Genomic DNA, 18737 nt, shown 5'->3' on the forward strand with positions numbered 1-18737 from the left:
TTCGACAAGTCTGCTGCCGAACTCTGCTTGGTTCCTAATGTGGAGATCCCTGTAAAATTCAAAGTCCCTGACTTTGAAAAATACAAGGGAAACACCTACCCTCTCAGCCACCTGGTCATGTATGCCAGGAAAATGTCGACTCAGACCGACAATGACCAATTGCTCATCCACTACTTTCAGGACAGTCTGTCCGGTGCCGCTCTGCGTTGGTATATGGGTCTAGACAGTGCGAACATTCGATCCTTCAACGATCTTGGAGAGGCCTTCGTCAAACAATACAAGTACAATGTAGATATGGCTCCCGATAGGGATCAACTGAGAGCCATGTCCTAGAAGGACAAGGAAACATTCAAAGAGTACGCCCAGAGGTGGCAAGAGTTGGCAGCACAGATTGTGCCTCCGCTAGAAGAGAAAGAGATGACTAATATCTTTTTGAAGACCTTAAGTTCCTTTTATTATAAGCGGATGATCTCTAGCGCTCCTTCTGACTTCACCGAGATGGTGAATATGGGGATGCGCCTAGAAGAAGGGGTTAGAGAAGGACGTCTGACCAGGGAAGAAGGCTCTTCTGCCAAACGTTATGGGGCATTTGCGAAGAAGAAAGATGGAGAGGCACATGCTGTGACCTCCCATATGAAACCAAGAAGACCCTCTGTGAGGAGGAACACCGTGCGTCCCGCCGGTAACCAGCACCAGGTGGCTCACATAGCACCCGTCTTCAGAGATAATCAACAGTACCAGCAACATAACACCAATCAGCAACCACATCCGCAATATCAACAACAACAGCACCGTCCGCAACAACAGGCCTACCAGCCTCGAAACAGTAATCCAACCAGCACAAGTTACGAGAGGAAAAGGGTCACCTTCGATCCTATTCCGATGACGTATGCAAAGTTATATCCCTCTTTGATAGAGAGGAAGTTGATTACTCCGCGAGACCCACCGGCTATACCTACTAACCCCCAGTGGTGGTATAAGCCCGAATTACATTGTGTTTACCATTATGGTGCTCCCGGCCACGACGTGGAGAATTGTTACCCTTTGAAGACCAAGGTTCAAGACCTTGTGAGGTGTGGCATTCTGTGTTTTGAGGATGTAGGTCCTAACGTGAAGAAGAACCCATTGCCCGAGCATGGGAAATCTGTCAATATGGTCCAGGGTTGCCCTGGCAAGTACAAAGTCAAATATGTCAGTCATATTCGACAATCTCTGGTCGAGATGCATCATTTGCTATGTGATTATAGTCATTATGAGCTTGACCACTATAGATGCCGAGTCTGTTCTGTCAATCAAAGAGGTTGTCGCCAGGTGCTCAAAGATATTCAAGAAATGCTGGATGAAGGAGTTATTGAGATCCTTCAAAACAGAAATGTTGATGAAGATGCTGACGAGGTCAACGTAATTTCTCCAGTATTCCGGATCCCCGAACCTGTTATCATCAAGTATGATGGTAGCAAGCAAAAGGTTTCTCCCGCATTAACCATCAAGCCAGCCGAACCAGTGCCATACTCTTCTGAAAAGGCGATTCCCTATCGCTACAACGCTGTCGCAGTAGAAAATGGGAAAGAGGTGTCCTTGCCATCTTCCTCTGGTGTCAACATTGCGGATGTTAGTGATTTGACCCGTAGTGGTCGTGTATTTTCAGCACCGCCTAAGCCTCAAATTGATGCTTGTGTTGATGCTGATTCTGTTGAGCGCCCGATTGGGAATCTTGTGAGCACTCCGAATCCGACACTTGTTGCTAAGCCCTCCTCTACATCAAGAACTCCTGCTTCTGTTGGCCCAAGCGGCGATATGAAAGAAGACTACGATGAGATGCTGAAACTCATCAAAAGGAGCGAGTACAATGTTGTAGACCAACTTCTACAAACGCCATCCAAAATATCGGTGTTATCATTGCTTTTGATTTCAGAACCACACCGAGAGGCTCTGCAGAAGGTTTTGGATGTGGCATATGTGGATCACGATGTCACGATAGAACAATTCGATAGCATTGTTGCAAACATTACTGCTTGTAACAATTTGTGTTTTTGTGACTCTGATCTCCCCGAGGAGGGAAGAGACCACAACTTGGCATTGCATATATCTATGGGTTGCAAGGAAGACGCCCTGTCCAATATGCTAGTAGACACTGGGTCATCACTGAACGTACTGCCAAAATCCACTCTCTCGAAGTTGTCATATCAGGGGCCTCCCATGAGGCAGAGTGGAGTAGTTGTGAAGGCTTTCGATGGGTCTCGCAAAACTGTGATTGAGGATGTTGATCTCCCAGTCAAAATCGGACCAAGTGATTTCCAGATTACCTTCCAGGTTATGGACATTCACCCATCGTATAGCTGTCTCTTAGGCAGACCATGGATATACGAGGCAGGCGCCGTGACATCCACCCTACACCAGAAACTGAAATTCGTGAAGAATAAGAAGCTGGTGGTGGTAGGGGGAGAAAAGGCTCTCCTGGTTAGCCATTTGTCATCCTTCTCATATATAGATGCTAAGGATGAAGTTGGAACTCCTTTCCAAGCTTTATCTATTGTTGAGCCTATTGAGAAGATAACTCCTTCATTTGCTTCCTATAAAGATGCAAAGTTGGCCATCGAGTGTGGCGCAACCGCTGGTTTAGGAAAAATGATTAAGATAGAAGACAACAAGTCCCGGGCTGGCATAGGTTATGCTTATGGGGTTTTCAACACCCAAGGGATGTTCAAGAGTGGAGGTTTCATCCATACTGGCCAAGGCGAGGAAGTTGCTGCCATCTTGGAGGAAGGCGAAGAGGATTTTGGCAACTTCGTCATCCCTGGGGGAATCTGCAATAATTGGGTCGCTGTGGATATTCCAACAGTTTTCCATAAGTCGAAGTAATGTTCATTGTGTTTAAAAACCCTCCTCCCATGCCAAAAGAAGGAGTGATGACATTGTTGGCGCATAAATACAATGATATTTTCATTCAATAAATTCATGTTAAATGTTTGTTTTATTTTCCCTTTTCGCTTTTTGCATGAAATTGGTGATCACATAAAACCTAAGAAAAATAAAATAAAATTTATCTTTTCATCTGCATAATGATTTGCCTTGTTTAAATTCTAAAGCTTTTCATATCCAAAATCATTATGCAGGTTGATCAAACCCATTGAACATAATGAACCAACACCATCTCCCAACTTTGAATTCCTTGTATTTGAGGCGGAAGAAGATGACGTTGAAGAGATTCCTGATGAGATTACCCGTCTACTTGAGCATGAAGAGAAGATCATTCAGCCGCATCTTGAAAATCTGGAAACAGTCAACTTGGGGTCTGAGGATTGTGTGCGAGAAGTGAAGATAGGGGCACTCCTGGAAGAGTCTGTTAAGAAAGGGTTGATCGAATTGCTACGAGAATATGTTGATGTCTTCGCCTGGTCATATGAAGACATGCCTGGTCTAGATACGGATATTGTGCAACATTTCCTACCTTTGAAACCTGAGTGCGTGCCTGTGAAGCAGAAGCTCAGAAGAACTCATCCTGACATGGCAGTGAAAATCAAAGAGGAAGTTCAGAAGCAAATTGATGCAGGGTTTCTGGTGACTTCTACATATCCTCAATGGGTGGCCAATATCGTGTTTGCGCCTAAGAAAGACAGAAAAGTTCGAATGTGTGTGGATTATAGAGACTTGAATAAAGCTAGTCCAAAAGATGACTTCCCTTTACCACACATTAATATGTTGGTAGACAATACAGCTAAATTCAATGTCTTCTCATTTATGGATGGATTTTCCGGATATAATCAGATCAAAATGGCACCCGAGGATATGGAGAAGACAACATTCATCACACCTTGGGGAACATTCTGTTATCGAGTGATGCCCTTCGGTTTGAAGAACGCCGGAGCCACGTACCAATGAGCTATGACCACCTTGTTTCATGATATGATGCACAAGGAGATCGAGGTATATGTTGACGATATGATTGCAAAGTCAAGAACGGAAGTTGAACATGTAGAGCACTTGTTGAAGCCTTTTCAATGGTTGAGGAAGTATAAGCTTCGTCTGAATCCCAACAAGTGTACATTTGGAGTACGTTCCGGCAAGTTATTGGGCTTTATTGTTAGTGAAAAAGGTATTGAGGTTGATCCTGCAAAGGTCAAAGCAATACAAGAGATGCCTGCGCCTAAAACTGAGAAGCAAGTCCGAGGTTTTCTTGGCCGCTTGAATTATATTTCTAGATTCATATCCCACATGACTGCCATATGTGCGCCAATATTCAAGCTCCTCCGGAAAGATCATTCCCATGATTGGACCGAGGATTTCCAGAAAGCTTTTGACAGTATTAAAGAGTATCTGTCCGAATCTCCGATCCTGTCTCCGCCCGTGGAAGGAAGACCATTGATTATGTATCTGACCGTTCTTGAAGACTTAATGGGATGTGTCCTCGGTCAGCAAGACGAATCAGGGAAGAAAGAATATGTTATTTACTACTTAAGCAAGAAGTTCACCGATTGTGAGTCTCGATACTCAATGCTTGAGAAAACATGTTGTGCTTTGGCTTGGGCTGCTAAGCGCTTACGCCAGTATATGTTAAATCATACGACTTGGTTAATATCCAGAATGGATCCAATCAAGTATATCTTCGAGAAGCCTGCTTTAACAGGAAGGATTGCCCATTGGCAGATATTGTTATTTGAGTATGATATTGAGTATCGAGCTCAGAAGGCTATTAAAGGTAGTATTTTGGCTGACCACTTGGCACATCAGCCGATTGAGGATTATCAGTCAGTCCAGTATGATTTCCCAGATGAGGAGATTATGTATTTGAAAATGAAAGATTGTGATGAGCCTACACTCGATGAAGGGCCAGAGCCTGGTTCCAGATGGAGTATGGTTTTTGATGGCGTTGTAAATCAGTATGGAAATGTTATTGGGGCAGTGATTATTACTCCTCAGGGCACACATATTCCTTTTACAGCAAGGCTAAGTTTCAAATGCACGAATAATATGGCTGAGTATGAGGCCTGTATTATGGGATTGGAGGATTGCATTGATATAAGGATCAAGCATCTTGATGTTTATGGTGATTCGGCCCTCGTTGTCAATCAGATTAAGGGTGAATGGGAAACGAATCAGCCCGGTCTCATTCCATATAGGGATTATGCGAGGAGGATTTCAACGTTCTTTACTGAAGTTGACTTCCATCATATTCCTCGAGATGAGAATCAGATGGCAGACGATCTTGCTACTCTTGCTTCAATGATTGTGGTAAAACTTTGGAATGAAGTTCCCAATATCGCTGTGATGCGCTTGGACAGACCAACTCATGTGTTAGCGGTAGAAGAGGTGAAAGATGATAAGCCATGGTATTACGACATCAAATGTTTCCTTCAGAACCAGGTTTACCCTCCTGGGGCATCTGTGAAAGATAGGAAGACTCTTAGGAGATTGTCAGGAAGTTTCTACCTCAATGGTGATGTGCTTTACAAGAGAAATTTTGACATGGTTTTACTCAGATGCGTGGATAGACACGAAGCAGACGTGTTGATGATTGAAGTTCATGAGGATTCATTTGGTACTCATTCCAATGGACATGCCATGGCTAGAAAGATGTCGAGAGCAGGCTATTATTGGCTGACAATGGAGTCTGACTGCTGCAAATATGTGAAGAAATGCCATAAGTGTCCGATTTATGCGGACAAGATTCATATTCCCCCGACACTTCTGAATGTGATTTCATCACCATGGCCTTTCTCCATGTGGGGAATTGACATGATTGGCATGATAGAGCCGAAAGCGTCCAATGGACACAGATTCATTCTCGTAGCAATCGATTACTTTACCAAGTGGGTTGAAGCGGCATCGTATGCAAATGTGACCAGGCAGGTGGTCGTGAAGTTTATCAAGAATCAACTCATATGCCGATATGGTGTGCCAGATCAGATCATTACTGATAATGGATCTAACTTGAACAACAAGATGATGAAAGAACTGTGTAGTAAGTTCAAGATTGCACATCATAATTCTTCTCCTTACAAACCCAAGATGAATGGGGCTATTGAAGCTGCTAATAAGAATATCAAGAAAATTATCCAGAAGATGGTTGTCACGTATAAGGATTGGCATGAGATGTTGCCATTTGCTTTACACGGATATCGTACATCTATTCGCACTTCAACAGGGGCAACCCCTTTCTCTCTTGTTTATGGCATGGAGGCTGTACTCCCAGTAGAGGTGGAGATCCCATCAAAGAGAGTCTTGATGGAAGCCAAGTTGACCGATGCTGAATGGGTTCAGAGTCGTTATGACCAGTTGAATTTGAAAGAAGAAAAGAGATTGACTGCCATGTGCCATGGTCAATTATATCAACAAAGGATGAAGAAAGCCTTTGATAAGAAGGTCAAGCCTCGTGTGTTCCGAGAAGGTGACCTTGTGCTTAAGAAAGTCGTGTCTTTCGCGCCCGATTCCAGGGGCAACTGGACTCCAAACTATGAAGGTCCATATGTTGTTAAGAGAGCCTTTTCAGGCGGTGCTTTGATACTTACAACTATGGATGGGGAGGATTTCACTCGTCCTGTGAATTAAGATGCAGTCAAGAAATACTTCTCCTAAAAATAAAAATAGAATAGCTCGCTAAGTTGAAAACCCGGAAGGGCGACTTAGGCAAAAATGAGCGTCTCGGTGGATTGAAAGCCTGAAAGGGCGATCCAGGCAAAAGTTAGAGACATAAAAAAAATGAATGTATGTATCCCGCTAGATTGAGTACCTCACCCTGGGGAAATCTAGGCAAAAATTAGGGATTTGGCAAGTAACTACATCCTGACAAGATTTTGTTCTACAGTTATCACCTGTCAGAGATTCTTGCTCATTCGTTATCAACCAAAGCTTCAAATACATCGGATTCAGAATTGGTGGAGAAATGGTCATTATGTTCAATGTAGCCCTTTTCCAATATATATCACCAATTTCAAACTTGTAAAGATCTATGGAGTCTTGCCATTTGCAGACTACCATTCCATCAAATAAATTTGAGCCTTTTATCCAATCATTTGCACTCTTATTTGTTTCTATTCAACAAATGTTTTGCATGCTCTAATTGAGAAAATATCATTGTTTTGAATAAACGAATTTTTCAAAGCTTGTTTTTAAACAAAGTGAACATTCACAATGACGAAAGGATACTTAGGAGATCCTCAGTGCTCTCCCAAGAATGGTATGATCTCCAACAGGGTAAGACATTTGTTCATATTCCTGGCATGACTGTATCTTCTTCCACCGGAGCCTTTTGTGGTTTTTCCACTGGGTGGAATGTTTGGTGAGATCACCACTCTTCCCTTCAGCAGAGTAGCGATCTTTCCTCCTCAGCAGAAGTGATCTCTTTGGCGAGCACGGTACTTGGTGGTTGATCCCCAGAATCCCTTTATCCCTTGGATGGATTCCCCAGTAGAGTTGCTTATGTGGCAGATTTTATCTGTGCAATGACTCCTGTCTCCAGCTGGAATGACTGATGATTGTCCCCTGCAGGGATCTTTGCTTCCTAGCTTTCTCTCTTGAGATGTAGTACCGGATGTTTGTGTGCTTATTCCTTGGAAATGTTTGTGTTAGAAATGTCTATTTGTCAGCATTCATCATACATAAACCACGCATGTGTGCATATGATTTTCAAACATTCGGATATTCATATTGCATTCTTTTCCATATATCTGTATTTGTTATCCCCTGCTAGTTGGTAATAAATTTCGCAAGCAGATGTCGGCGTCCGATCCCTTAATATAGAGTCAGCCCATTAAGCAGAAAGTGTTTGTCTTTCCTTCCGCACTCCCCACCGAGTTGTATCCTCGTGGATGATGGTTGTTCCCGTTCCTTCCCAACACATATATTGGGATGGGTTTCCCTATTGAGTTATATCCTCACTAGGACGAGTCTCGATTCAGCGTGCCTCTTTGGTTTGATCCTAAATTGGCCTCTTGTGACTGTTTCCTTTGCTTCCCCGTGGTATAAATGAATAATTGCTCAGTAATTAGTGATCATTCATCTTATCCCCGACGGAGACTGTGGTTCTCTGCCCTTATACTAGTAGTTGCAAACCCTATTTTCTCCCCTTTGCAGAGTTAACCTTTTGTTCATCCTAATCGATGACGGTTACTCTTCCGTGGTTTTCTACCCAGTATCCGGTAGATGTAATCCCCTCCTTGACGATTATCATTATCCAATATTCGGTGTTGATATTCCCTCAGTTTCTTGGATAATTGCTCTAATTAGGCAATATATCCCCAGCGAGTCATCTTTCATGTACCGATTGCCGGTAATGTTTGTTGCTCCCCCTGATTGGTCATTATTATATACCTAGTTTCGGTATCCTGATGCCTTTCTCTCTCGGTCGATTCATCCTTTATTAACCCAGTAACCGGTTGTGGATAATCTTCCATGCGAGTATATTATCTATGTTCTGACGGTAATAGATAATATATCTCATGCACTCTTTGGTTGAAGCCTTTTGTTCTTCCCCAGTCGAGTAAGATTCGTATCCCCGTTTTGGAATCGAATGTCCATCCCATAATTGAGTCTGCCTTTTTACCCTCTTTTGGATGATGAGTGTTTTGGGAATATTCCCCAATTCACGCTTTGGTTGGCCACCTATTATATGCCCAGAAACCGGCATCCCTGGTGTTCCCTCCTTCTGCTCCCTTTTATGACTTTTTGTCCCATATGGATTCAGATTCCCTGAGTTGAAATATACCTTTTTAGGTCTTCCTCAGATGATTTGGTTGATGGATATCTCTCACCCTTATACCGGTCTTAAATATTCATTCTTCCCGAGCGTGTTGTTCTCTCACCCTTATACTGGTGTTCAGATCACACGTCTCTTTAAGCTTATTACCTAGTAACCGGTAATACCTCATCCCATTGCTTCCCTAGGAGAGTTCTGTTGGGATCTTCCTCAGCTGAGTCCTTAGTGGACATCCTCCACCTGAGTCCGAATTTTATCCGAAGTATCCGTTGCGGATAATTTTTTGGTTGTATTGGCATATTCCCCAATACATGCATCTTCGAGTCAGCTCGGGTCTTTCCATTGATTTATTTCATGGATTCTCTCCGTGTCTCTCTGCAAGTTTCAAGTCGTGGCCTGCTCACGCATTTCTATCCTTTTACTCCCCGAAGGAGTCTCTGTTCCATTTATGAGTGTGTTACTCCAGTGAATTTTCAATTGTTCCTGGTCTCTTTCTTTCTTTGCGGACACATATCCTCGCAGAGTATTACCGTTTGCATGCATTCGCATCATGAGGTCTCTTAGGGACCAAAATTCGTCTCTTTCTTATTATTTAAGCCCATTCTACCCCGTCGAGATGAAGATTTTAACCTTCATTTCTCCGGCCAGAATGACCTTAAATAGGGGCATCTGTAAGACTCCAAGTTTGTCCCTAAGTTCCCTCATGGCATCATAACATTGCACTTGCATTGCCTCAAGGATCATTAGCATCTTGGTTCCCTTTGCCTTTGGGTGGGACCTCTTGTGAATGGTTTGATATCACCAGGCATGCTTGAATTGTATATCATTGCTTTTCTAATTTTGTTTACTAACCAAAAGCACAACAAATGTCACTAACATCTTTTGTTTGTAGTTTGAGCAATCACAAGGTCAAGAGCTTCAAGGAGATCCTTTGTGCAGAGATATGGTCAAATGAGGATGAAAGCAAGCATGGTAATGGTTCCCAAAGCTCTCATCCATCAAATGTGTCTCCCTAACATCTCAATTCATCATTTTGATCAAGGCAAGTCAAAGGGTTTGAGGTTTGTGTCCCAAAGGAACCCTAATTCATCTGTGCACCACAATGCCTTGCTCATGAAGCAACCTCAACCCATGGTCAAATGCTATCAAGGGAAGTTCTTTAATTCATCATTTCATTAATATTTGAACTTATTTGAGTGTCCTCAATCATAAATTCATCAAGATATGAGTCATGGACTTGAGAAGTTGATCAGTCAATTCATCTAACTATTTTGAAATGCACTGAGGCCCAACTCTTTATGTGTTGGTCAAATGGAGATGATTACAAAATAAACAATGTTCTTAAGGACAATATGAACAACTTTCATGTTCATCAAAAAATGATTTGAAGCTTGGAAGGTCATCTCCCATTCCAATAAATTATAGGTCATTTTGACTGAAACCCTAATTTTGGGTCAACTTCCCAAGGACATAACTAATTCATTTTTCATGATTTTGAGGTGGGATCAAATGCATTAGAAATCTTAAGATGTCTACTTCAAATGTTATGTTGAACGAAATTTCAAAATCTCAAAGGAAATACATGTGATAATGCAAGACATTATAGGTCACTTTGGACCAAATGCATCAAAAGGCAAAAAGTCCAACTTCAAGTGCCCATAACTCTTTCATAAAAAATCCAAATGATGCAAAATTTAAGTCCATGTTGATTATATTGAAGAGATTGACAACTTTTATGTTGGAGGTTTCTCCATTTGAGGCTTTTATCGTCAAAACAGAAGGGCTTGAACATTGGCCAAATTTAGAAAGTTTGTCTTTACATGTTTTGCACCTTGCACTTTAAACTCCAATTTCACCATATTCCACACTTCAAATGGATTTTTTCCCAACATAACAATTGTTCCTTACATCAAAACCTTTCCAACCATTACTCACATGATCATGTTTGGATTTGGCAATTGGTATTTTCGAAGAGGGGAAATTTTTGGTTCAATTATGCATAACATGGTGAAACTTCATATGCAAGCAATTGGAGTGCAAACCACACGTCCAAACCTTCTCCAAATCATTTCAGTATCCATTTGCATTGGCTTTTGGGCCCTCCATGCGCTTGTACAGGCGCATGCATGGAGGCCTTCAATTTTCATGCACACGAAATTCACCTTGCTTGCATCAGGTTTTGCTATAAATAGAGGTGCATACCTCCATCATAAACCAACCTAAAGGCGCCTGAAACCCTGCTGAAGTGATTCCCCAACCTCACCAAAGAAGCTATTTTAATTTTTCTTCAAATTTTTCAGATCTAAATTTTAACTACATCTGGTTGAATCCTTGGATGTAAAGCTTCTAAACCTTCATCCTTCAGCTCATTGATCTTCTGTTTTGGCAAAGAAAGCAAGGAATCTAGCTCAAGTTTCCAGAAATCAAGGTTGTTATGCAACTGGTTTTTTCTTCAAAACTCATTATGTATTGATCTATTTGATTGGATATTATGTTGGCTGAAGTCCTTTCTAGAGAGTCATCATTGTTGTGCATTCAATTTTCAAAATCTAACAAGTTCATGATGAACACCACAGAACTTCCATCTCTGATTTCTCTCAACATAGAGATCTAGAGTGGAATTGAGTGGCACAGGGATGATGTACATCATCCCAGCTTTCCAAAGATGTATAGATCGCATATTTTGGTTAAGATTTGGTTGTCTGCAATTTTGGCCAGAAAACACAAGCTCACCGGAGAAGAAGGTGGCTCCGGTGGCCGTCCCATTGCCAGTTTGAATGTGGATCGTTGGATTGAGTTTTCCAGATCTAATCTTGGCCCTCGCTTGTTATGACTTTCATTTATTCAATATGTTGCGCGTGGACTTGGACTTATGATGGAAGCGTGCATCTCGAGCGCATGATCTGCCAGCTCAATTAATGAGCTCAGATCTGACGCTCCTGGTTTTTTTGAATTTCCAATTTTCTTATTTAATTTCTTTTATTCCAATAATTTTCAAAAATTCATATCTCTTTTATTATTGGTCCAAAAATTATGGGACCAATTGCATTCTTCTCCAAATAATTTCTAGTTTCTAATTTTGATTCTTAATATTTTTTATTTCATCATTTGATATTTTTTGTGAATTTTCTTTTTTTTTGGCTATTTTTAATTCATTTTAAATAGTTTTTGATATTCAAAAAATACAAAAATATTTTCCTAACCTATTTGAATGATGATGGATCTATGAAAAATATTCTCATCAATTTTTTAATTGATTTGAGATTTATTTGAGATTTTAGTTCAATTAGGTTATTTTTATTCATTTTTAATTAATTAAAAATAGTTTCTGACTTTTAAAAATGCTGAAATTTTTTGTCAAACTTTGTTTGACCTTGTTGAATTTAGGATAAATCACTTGGACCTTTGAAGGTTGATTTGAAGTGATTTTGAAATTTAACCTTTCTTTTATTTTTAATTCAAGTTTATTTTAATATTAAAAATGCCAAAAATATTTTGTTTATTGTTTGATCTCCAATCTTCATCTCATTGCTGATTTCTTATTATTTGACTTTGACCTTCAATGTCACTTGGTCAATACACGTGGATTGGTACATTTTTATTTGACCTTATGCATTTTGATCTTTCCATTTCCTTATCCATTCTTCATCTTCTTCTTATTCTTCTTCTCTCTTTTTTATCAATGAGTTGAAGGTTGATAAGTTAGCATTTATTAGGGAGACTTAACCTTCCTTGATTCAAATCTAATTCATCTTGATCAATTGATCAAATGAATGGCTTTGCATTAAGGATAGGTTATTTTCTAAATCATGCAAAAGGCTTAAACCAATACAAGATCAATTCTCTTTTCCTTTTTGGCATGGCAAGTTGCTGGAACTTGGTTCACTAATCAAGACTTCTAACTTGTGTTGTTGCCTACATTATTATTGACCGGCCTCAGATAGTTGTGACTTCTACATAAGTCCAATTACGATTGCTTAACATAGCGCTAAATTTGCCTTATGGCACACTAATTACTAACACTAACCATTAACAATTAACATTTACTTTTTGCTCTTTACTTTTATGCAATTTACTATTCTTGCACATATTATCCATTTGCTTTTCTCTTTGCTCACTTGAGCACATGTTTATGTTAATGCCATTTGCCTTTTGCTCACTTGAGCACATAATTGTGTATATACTATTGTGCTTGTGTTTTTGTTTTGATTGTTGTGGACCAAATGCAAAGAGGTGGACTTAGATCTTAGGATTATTCCCTATGCAAAGAATGGAGAAATGGACTTAGTTTCTAGGATATTCCCTATGTAAAATTGGAGCAAAAGGATCTTAATGATGAATATGGGCCAAGCCTCTAAACTCACTCTTGTCCATTCTTGATTTGTTTCATAAAACTCTTTGATGTGTGTGTTCCTGTGCTAGGGGTTCCCACGTGAGCTTAATTGAAGAACCATTACCATGAGCTTCCAAGAGAGAGAGATCCAAGATGCATTGTGAAGTTTTCTTCCAAGTTCACCTTGGTTGATGATTGCTTGAGTTTATGCTTTGTATGTTTGCTTATTCCAAAGGATGAGAGCTACTTGGATCATCAATATGATCTCAAGAGAGGAACTCCATTGTGGTTTTGTTTCTTTATCCCTTACCTTTTTGCTTTACTTAGGACTTAGCCCTTCTTCTTCTTCCCTCCACTCTAACCCAAGCCAAGACTTTTGTGCAAACACTTAACATTTGTTTTCAAACATTAGAAACCTAAGCCTTATGCTTTTCATTTTCAAACTCTCTTTTCATAACACTTATTTTGAATTGAACCTTTAAGTCAACTTTGACCATTTTGTATACACTTCTAATTGGTAAATATAACCCATCAAAATGTCTTTTTGTGGTTCCAATGGCCACTCCTTTAATCAAATTTTTTTCATAACCTTTAGCTATTAGGTTTTAGTTATCTTTGTTGTAGATGTAATACTCACATATATCCTTAGTGATGGACAATGGGTCTTCCATGCTTATTATAGGGTTAAACCCTCACTAGCATGTTGAAGTTATCCTCACGTGGTGGATTTGTGGTTTTAGGTTGAGTTTTCTCCCTTTGATAACAAAAGACCTTAAGGCTTTTGGACCAATCAATTCACCAACTTGTTTTGAGATTTTTACCCCGAACTACGAGGTTTTGATCCTAATCCTTTTTTAGATGGTACGTAGGCAATGGGTTTATCCATCCAAACACAAAAATATAAATAAACTTGTATATTCTCTTCTCATCTCTTCAATCATGTTTGCACAAACAAAATTTTCACAAAAGACAACAACCTTTACAACAAGTGTGAAAAGGGCTCCCTAGGAGTACCTAGGATGTTTTGGGTGTCTAACACCTTCCCATTACATAACCAACCCCCTTACCCAGATCTCTGTTTCTCTTTTACTAGTTTTTGTTAAAACTTTTAGGTTTTTCTTCGCTTTCTAACCATTCCTTTGGATAAATAGAAGTGCGGTGGCGACTCGACTTTTATGATTTACCTTGGATTTAGTCAATATCTCTAATGGTAACGAATACCCCGCTACAGCGTTCACATCCCCAAACTTGTCGATGTTGGGGAACAACACTAACCCATAGATGAGAAGTACAAATATGGCCTCAAAGGTGTCCTAACTCATGGCCTTCCCATACATAGTAGCTTGAGCAATGAGGAACTCAAAAGGGAAACCTTGAATTCCACCTTTGGTAGTCATATGAGCACCAACCAGAGATTCATCTATATGCAACATGTCAGTTATCTCTCGAGATGTAGGAATACTTTCCAAGCCACTGAACGGAAACTGGTCTTGAATAGGTATACCCACAAGGTAGGCATACTCCTCGAGCATGGGCAAAAGCTGAAAATCCGGAAATGTGAAGCAACTGTACAAAGGATCATAAAACTGCACCAATACACTCATCAATCCTTCATCAACCTGAGTAGTCAAAAGAGGAAGAAGCTTCCCAAAACGAGCCTTGAAACCTAAGGGATCTAATACATAGGATGTCAAATTCCTTAGTTCTTTCAAATTTGATTGTCTGAAGCTGTACTTCTTTGTATTCCTTCTTTATCTTTCCATGTCTGAAAATTTTGCAAATAGACCTCTTCAGTTCCTTGAAAATTTTCTTATTATTTTGATGATATGGATGCAAATGGGTGCATGAATACATGAATGTAACTAACACACTCAAGGATCAAGCAAAGCACACCAAACAATGGTCATGGGTGTAGCGGTGTATTCGTCACCATTGGAAATATTGATTAGATCCAAGGTAAATCATACAAAGATAGAGTCGCCACCGCACTTCTATTTATCCAAAGGAATGGCTAGAAAGCGAACAAAAGCCTAAGAAGTTTTACAAAGAAAACTAATAAAAGGTCAGAGATCTGGGTAAGGGGGTAATTATGTTGTGGGAAGGTGTTAGGCACCCACAACATCCTAGGTACTCCTAGGGAACCTCTTTTCATAACTTGTTGTAAAATTATTTGTTTAAGAAATATTTTTGTGCAAACACGATTGAAGGGATAAGAGAAGAATGTACAAGTTAGTTATTTTTGTGTTTGGATGGATGAACCCATTGCCTACGTACCTTTTCATGAAAGATAAGGATCAAAACGCCGTAGTTCGGCTAAAAGATTTCCAAAAAGATGTGTGGATTGATTTTAGACAAAAGCTCTAAGGTCTTTCATTATCAAAGGGAGAAAACTCGACCTGAACCAACAATCCACCATGTGAGAATAGCTTCGACATACTAGAGGGGTTAACCCTGTTATCAGTATGGAAGACTTACGATTCGATCACTAAGGCTGAGGTGAGATTTACATCAACCGCTAAGATAATTCAGATCTATGGCTAATGCATGAAAACTTGATTAAGAAGTGGACAAGGCCACAAAAGCAATTGAGTGAGTTGAATTAACCAATTAGCATTATTCACAAAAATGAAGTCAAAGTATGAATTAAAGTTCCATTACAATGAGTATTAGTGAAAATGAAGTTTGAAAATCAGAGGCTTAAGGCCTAGGTTTCTAGTTTTGAAAACAAGTGAAAATGTTTGCACAAAAGTTTTCTGGTTTGGGTTAAGGATGAAAACAAGGCTCGAGATTAAGCATGAAAGGGTGAAGGTTAAGGGACAAAGCCACAGACAGGATTTCTTTCTCAAAATCATAGAAATGATCCAAGTAAGTTCCTTTGGAATTAGGCAACACAAAGCAACAAGCAAATAAGCAAGCTCAAAGGAGCAACAAAACTGGAAATGGAATGCCAATCAATGGTCTTACATCTAACTCCGAAAGCAAAATGGGAAACAGATAGTCAATCAATGGTCTTACATCTAACTCCACAAAGAAACAAACACAGGAAACAGATAGCCAATCAATGGTCTTATATCTGACTCCATAAAGAAACAAACACAAGAAACAGATAGCCAATCAATGGTCTTATATCCAGCTCCCCAAAAGGAACAGGAAACAGATAGCCAATCAACGGTCTTACATCTGACTCCTCAAACAAAGTAAATAACAAATGAAAAAACAATATACAAAACAATATGCAAAAGCAAACACAAGCAATCACATCAATCAATTAACACACTCTATACACAATCAAGAGGCTCAGACAAAGTTGGGCTTTAGTCAAGGGGTCATATCAACCTTTACAAATAAGCCAATACTGTTATGGGTGATGAGATGCTCTTAACCACTGACATTGACCGTCATGGTGAGCAGATGAAAGGTAATGAGGGTTAGACCTCATAGCTCTTAACCCTGGCCTGGGTGAGCTTGAATCAAAGAAGGTGTGGGAGTCCAGAATGAGGAACTCTATTCCACATGACTGACTCTATACAAGATTTTGGGTGTTTATTCAAATGCATCAACACGTAGTGCGAGCAAGATGAAAGACTCAACTTAATAGCAAGGGATTGATTGCAAATCCCTTCTATCTTCCAATCGCCTCTTCACTTAGGAGGACTTAAGTCACATGGCACAAATATAAACAATCAAAGACATTGCCTCTTAAGGAGGACTTCAGCCAAATGCCTGCCAAAAGAAAATGACAGGGCTTCCAGACTACATGGAGTTAGAGGTATTACCTAAGTGGTATGCCAACCACAAGCAAAGCAAAGCTCAAATAATGAGCTAAAGCGGCTAAAGTACCTGTACAAAAGGCTAGTCAATTAGTAACCCAGACAGATAAACAGAAAACAGACAGAACCAATCAACAATGTTACACCAAGCAAAGTACAAAGTGCAAGCAACTCAAATTGTTTCATCATTCAAATGACCTACAAAATAGCAAGGTTAGGTAACCAAGGTAACTTGCATCTCAAGTAATGAGATCACATCAATCATTAGAGCTAATTGCTTGAACCTGAAATGCAAAGCTCAAAAGGTGAGTATAAACCACTAGTCCAAAGACTAGGGTCAAAGGCAAAGCAAAATGTCAAAACAGCAACCAATATTCAACATGAATCACATTTAATCAAGTAAGAACATGTCCTAAAAAGGACCAAATCCAAAGCATCAAGCAAAGTCATCACATGAGCAAGATATGGCAAAGGCAATTACAAAGCACACAATTGGTCATGAAAATTCCATATTAAAACAGAAATGAATCAAACAATCATGAAAATCTTTATGTGCTATCAACATGTTAAACACAATCATCATGCCAAAAATTAGAATCAACAGAGCTCAATTGGCCTAGAAATGAAAATGCACAAGTATGACATCAAATTGTGTGACACACATTGTCACACCCCACATTCATGTATCTAAAACAGAGATGAAAAATGATAAAAATACACAACCAAGCCTCAAAAATCATGCAACATGTTGGGAATCAGCATACCAAATTTCAAATCAATTGGCCAATGTATGAGCATTTCACAATAGAATGAATGAAGCATGTCACATTTGCATACATGTTCAAATAACAGTCCACAATTAAAAATCCAGAAATGATAAAATCATGAAATCAGCATCACAAAATAATAGACATCCATATGAACATGTAGCAAAAAATTGGAAGTGATTTGGATTCATTTTCTATTTGTTATGATTTTTTTAAGTTGGATGAAAATATTTGAAATAATGTGAATCATGCACATGAAAATATGGAGGGAAATGATAAATGGTTTGAGTAATTTGAAAATATGCTGGAGCGGAGGATCGAACCATGTAGCAAAATAATCAAGCGCTGGGAGAATAAAATCCACAAAACTACACAACTAAGAATCGAACTTTGCATAATGGTTGATGTAGCGCATACACAATTGAAACGCAGCCGTTTCAATAATTGAGTTGGCATGCCAACTCATATTCAATGCGCATGTGGACCAGGTCAACGGAACGGCAGCCCAACAAATGGACACTTAAGCACATGCGTGGCGGTGACTAGGATAAACCCTACATTGAACCAGAGCTATAAGTTACTATTCACACGCGGAGGTTGACGGTGGTTTCCACCGTCTTCCTCGTTGAGACTGCGGTGAAGCTACAGTAGCACGCAACAATTTTTTTTCCAGATTTCACAAACCATTACATCAAATGAAAGATCTCAACGTGAGGAACACAAAACCAGCATTCATTTAGTCTAAATCATCATGCATAAGGCAAATCGAAGGAAAACATATTTCATGCTCAAAGTTCAAATCTACATAACTCAGTCCATACTTCACCATTTCAAATTCTAAAAGCATCAGTGTGATCAGCATGAAAAGCTCTACCTAAACATGACAACGGAATGAAGAATTAAAAGGTTCGAAATTAAAACTTCTTGAAGAGCAGTGAGTGAAATCAGCGTGTTCAAGGCTTCAATTGATCCAGATCCAATCCTGAGATGATGACTTGAAGTTTGATGCAATAATTGAGGCTTGGAAATGCTTGGATCTAGCTCAAATGGCAGTTTCCATCTTCATGTTCTTGAGCTTGCACAGCTTGATTTCTGCTCGAATTCTTCAAATCAAGGCTTGATCTGCACTCAATTACACTCCATAATCCAGTATATGCAAGAAAATTGCTATG

This window comes from Lathyrus oleraceus, chromosome 5 (assembly GCF_024323335.1).
Source record: "Lathyrus oleraceus cultivar Zhongwan6 chromosome 5, CAAS_Psat_ZW6_1.0, whole genome shotgun sequence".
NCBI classification, from domain to species: Eukaryota; Viridiplantae; Streptophyta; class Magnoliopsida; order Fabales; family Fabaceae; genus Lathyrus; species Lathyrus oleraceus.